Source organism: Eucalyptus grandis, chromosome 5 (assembly GCF_016545825.1).
Source record: "Eucalyptus grandis isolate ANBG69807.140 chromosome 5, ASM1654582v1, whole genome shotgun sequence".
NCBI lineage: Eukaryota > Viridiplantae > Streptophyta > Magnoliopsida > Myrtales > Myrtaceae > Eucalyptus > Eucalyptus grandis.
In genome coordinates this window covers 53,795,619-53,800,930 of record NC_052616.1, presented here as the reverse complement: position 1 = coordinate 53,800,930, position 5,312 = coordinate 53,795,619, and the positions used below count along the sequence as shown (strand labels likewise).

The 5,312-nt window shown below is 39.5% G+C and overlaps 1 pseudogene; it reads right to left on the bottom strand.

Moving 5' to 3' along the window:
• Positions 1-186: 186 nt before the first annotated feature.
• Positions 187-2,035, bottom strand: LOC120294025 (annotated as a pseudogene).
• Between the last annotated feature and the right edge of the window lie 3,277 nt (positions 2,036-5,312).

The following is a 5,312-nucleotide window of genomic DNA, read 5'->3' as shown; positions in this document are numbered from 1 at the left end:
AAAGCTTAAAGATAGTAGGTGCAGGAGACTACAAGCATATAAATAGTACAAAACCATATAGTCAGATGTGTGAAATATTTCAACATATATCCTCTTTTATTGTTCAAAATCAGAGAATCTGCCTACCCGAAAATTTAACAAAACCAAATGAATAAATAGTTGCCGCGTGGAAACAATGAGAGGAACCTAACGTAGAACGCAACAAACAGATAATACAAAAAGAACAAATGATAGACCGACAAACAGAGTTAACACCAATAATGGACTACTTCCAATTATTCCATGCTTCATCATGCATCGTCCTCGTAGACTTTTAATTAACCTTGCACAACACTTTCTGACTTCACCAGCCGTTCCGGTGAGCACGCCGATCCGACCCATGTTCACATTGACACTCCAAAGTCCTTGAAGAAGGTGGATCCACCGGTCTTGGGATCTGGAGGTCAATGTACGCCTTGGTTTCGCTATCATCAAGTGCGGCGTCCGAAGTGAAGAGTCCTCTTCTCTTGTGATCGAAGTATTTGATGTCGAACGTCCTCACGCTTCCTGGGTCCATCTCAACGAGGGTGGTTTGGTCATTCGGCTTGCACTTGAGCTTTTAGTCTTGCTATGTAGTTAGAGTCGAGCTTAGGGTCGGTGTCGCCCTTTCCGGTGAAGTTGTAGAGGCGGTCGGAGAAGGAAGAGCAGTGTGAAGTTCCAAAGGGTGTGGCCACCTGGTCAACAGAAATCAGAATTAGCATGATCTGACTTTACAAATTACGTTTTCTCCTTGCAGTGCAGACTGTTTATGAATCTCGTGCTCAAATTATAGTTCTTCCTATTAATCTATGTCAATTTCCACAAAATAATCGATAAAGCATATGAAGCAAGTGAAGATTAAGTGTTACCTGATAGGACGACAAGGTCCTTCACACTGAGGCCCTTCATTGCAAAATCTGCTTTCAGAGTTGTAATGTTGGCATTAGGTGGTACTAAGTTGTTAAGCGCCTCGTTTAAACTAGAGACGTTCCCATCTCTTCGTCCAGTTTCCACATCATAGAAAGTGCTCCGGTCTAAAGTGACAACAAAAAGAAACCCAATTCCTATATAAATATGTTTTTCTTATGGAAAAATCGTTGAGTTTCATGATGCACGATGAAAATAATCTCGGTTTTGACAAGCAGTAATTAGATCAGAAGATACGTATGGGTGGAATTTTTTTTTCCAATGAGAGAGGATGGATTGTTTGTGAAAATCGAGATTTCTACTGATGTCATATGTAAACGAGGAACATTAAAAATTAGAATGAATAAATAATGCAAGTGACATATGCATATACGCACCGCGACGACGACATCTCTTGCGACGATGGCCAAAACGTCAGCACACGAAACGGTGCCGGGACATGCCTTCTCCAACGCCGTTTTGACTCTATCGATCACCTGGTAACCGCGAAGGCTGAGATTCGGTGGCGCGTCCTTCTCGGCTTGATTGGTCGAAGAGTTCAAGAGTATTGAACCTTCGCAACCCTGTGGAAAAACCCAGAAAGAAACACTATTCGACTGTGAGTTCATGCAGAAAACAGTTCGTATCCACGGATGAATCTAGAAAAGTATGTTGAGGGGCTAAACACCATTCGTTAGATTATAACTTGTTCTAATTGATGTTTAGCAGATGGTTCGATGAAAGTAAAACCATTCTTTCAGTCATTATACAGGTGCTCATAAGATAGTACTCTTCCAAGCACAAGTAGGAAGAGAAGTACGTACGCTCATTCATTCACTTACCCTAACGAAACAGTCGTGAAAATGCATCCTCAAGAGAGGGCCAGAGAGACTCGGTGCAACGGACATGACTTGATCCATGACCTTCTTCACGATGGCCTCTGCATTTGGGCAGGTCTTCTGGTAAAACCCTACTTTGAGACCTGACCGTGAGCGACCTCAGGGACAAGGAACAAGAACATCAACTGAAGCAACAAACAAGACAAGAAGAGCTTCGGACAAGCCATTGCTTTGTGCCAAGAAGAACGATGACTACTATCGCTTGATCTTAGTGTTTTGGTGTGATGTTTCCATCAACAAACCGCTTTGGCCTTTATATACTTCGCACCAGCTTCTTAAGCTATGATTTATGGGCTGTCATTCGCACGACAGTTCAGCATGCTTTTGTTATATACGATTTGCATCTTCGCATGAGCCAACTTGGGTGCTAACTCCTCCATGATTTTGTATGGATCCACTCTCTTAATTAGAACATGGCGTTGAGACTTTGACTTTGGTTTAATTTAAGGGCTTGCTGGATTTACTCCACCGAATCGATATCGAAGAAACATGATCATGATCTACACATGGGAAGATGAAAATTCCATTATATCTTTGCCAACTTACAATGAAGTGTGAGACAAAAATTTTATCATGACAGTGGACAAACGATAAGCTCCTTACGCAACCACGATGAGTTCATTAATGCCTGATGACCGTCACAATTCGAGATAGGGCCTTCCAAGTTCTTCCAACCAGGCAAAGAATCGGAGGATTTCTCATCTAGAGAACCTACAAAATTGTTAAGATAGAAAAATTGCCGTGGGAGTTCTTTTGGGATAATTACCAAAAGAGTCCTAAATTAATTGTAATTGTGCCAATTTGGTCATAATTTATTATTATTATTAATTGAGCATAAATGTTTTGCATTTATGCCAATTTAATCTATTCGACCAATTTTGAGAGAAATTTGCTAATATGGATATTAGCTATTCTACGTGGCGCAAATAGTGCCAAACATGGACAAGTTTTTCAATTTTTATCTATTTTTTTTGAATTTTTTGAATTTTTCATATTTTTTTTCTTTCCTCTTTTGTTTACCATTGTGGTCAACAAGAGTCACTAGAGCTTGCTAGGTAGTAGGCGAGGCCATAGCGGTTTGCAGGCAAGTTTGCCTTGGCACCTTTGCCTAGATGCAGCCGGTGAGGCCATGGCAAAGTTGCCTTTGCCCAAATTTGAGCAAGGCAAATTTGGGCGAGTGAACTTGCTTATGGCTGCTACGGCCTCACCTAGATCCGGCTAGTCGGGCAAGGGCCACTACCCTCACCGCTAGCTGGAAAGGGCTTTGTGGCCTCGGCTCAATGGTTGGCAAGCTCTAGTGATCTTTATCGTCCCCAACGAGAAACAAAAGAAGGAAAAAAGAAAGAAATTAATTAATAAATAAATAATTTTAAAATATATTATGAAATTGTCCACGTCGGTGCGATGCACCACGTAGGATAGGTGATGTTCATGTCAGCGATTTCCAATCAATGTTGGTTGGATAGACTGAATTAGTACAAATGTTAAAGGTTTATGACTTAATTAACAATAAATAAAAAATATAAAAGAAGAAGAAGAAGAAGAATATTTAGGACTAAATTTGTACATAGGTCTAAGACTTTTTGATAATTTTCCCAAATTATTTCACAAGGGCTAAAGCTTTGAGGTGTTCTTCCTCGAGAGTGTCAAATTTTAAACATTTCTATGCATTTGTCATGCCTTTTTACTACTTGCCATTCATCCCCGAAACTTGTCCAGATATAATCCGATGACACCTCAACAGTAACATATAAATAGCCCCAATAATTGCCCACTCCACGTGAAACTCAATAATTGAACAATAAGCTGTGATAGCAGCTAATCGGTTGTTTGAACCATTTATTAATAAGCGCCGAATACACCCATTGTGTAATATAGATTTGTTTGAAGAATATATTATGACGTTCTAGAAATGTGAACAGAAACATCAAGGAAGTGCTAGTTAGTTTAATATTGTTAAGCATGTCTTGAGTTTTGGCGAACGTCTCGAGCGAGAATTGAAACTTAGAGGCCGACGACTGAAGGACGCGAGAAGGCAGCCTGCCTAGCATGTGTTTTAGACCCTACTTTAGCGAGTTTTTCATGAGAGAAAAAAATACAACACACCATAACCTCTTGAGAGTATTTCTAGGGGTTTTCTTCGAGAGTTTTGTGAGGAAAGCACTCGAGAGATTCAGTTAACACCAGGTGAGGATTGATTGGGTATGATTTGGGGCTTGGGTGTGAGAGAGCTTTTGTTCTAAGCTCGTTTATCCATCGTTCATGGTGGATTTATTGCCGCTATTCTCCTCGTTGAGTTGGTTTCAAATCTCAGATAGAATCACATAGATAGTGGTTCGTGGTTTCCTCTATTTCTTGCTTATTCCTCCGTTTATCTCGCTAGTGTGATCGATTGTACCGTCCAACTTCCGCAACACATATTTATTGACTTTTTGGAACATGCCTTCTGTCCTACAAAACCCTTAATGTACATCATAAATGCCTCATTAGCGTGTTGGGTCGATTGTATCGTCCACCTTCCGCAACACATATTTATTGACTTTTGGAACATGCAATCTGTCCTACAAAACCCTTAATATACATCCTAAATGCCTCATTAGCGTGTTGGGAGCAGAAGTAGATATCTAATACCTTTATTTGAGAAGATTGACTCCAAATTCGAGTCCATCAATGCATCTATTGAATTCATCTTTACTCAAAAATTTAAATCAATAAGTTATGAACAAATGACTATATATTAACTTTTCACTCAACACCAATTCTCCGTATGAGACTTTTCTAACACGATTTACATGCATCTCAACCATAACCCCATCACATGTGAGCACAATGTTAGATATGCTCCATCTTGATTCAGGTATCATTATACATCTACATGTCTCAACTTAAATCTACACAATGCCCACTTTCACCCCAGGTGTCTTTTGCCTTACCAAATCATGAATACTATCAGAAACCGTGTTGGTCACAAAATTACTTACTTAAGATATTCCCTAGACACTGTGTCTAATAGACGTGGGAGGGGGTGCTCGAAAACTGCATTGGTCACAAAATTCCTTCCTTGTTATATTCATCAAACACTAATACACATGAGGAGTAGACTACCAATCAACATTGGCTTTGATACCATTTTTTAAAAACATGCAATGGAAATTTGATAGCTTCATTTGGAGATATCGCCAAGAGAGATTCTAAGTTTGAACTCGCCAACATATTTAGTTCAATTCACATTTTCTCAAAAAACTTAAATTAATGAGTTATTGATCAATTATGATATATTGACTACTCCACATTTATCAATTCTCCAATGTAAAGCTATTTTAATGTAACTGACATGTGCATCTCAATACATGAAACTCGTTTGGACATAATTTTTTTAATGAGACGTGCTGTGGTGATTCACTATGCAATGAGACATTACAATTCTTAGGCCCTTTCACTTGACTGTCGACTAGCTAGAACAGTCAAGCGCATTAGGTGGCCATTCCC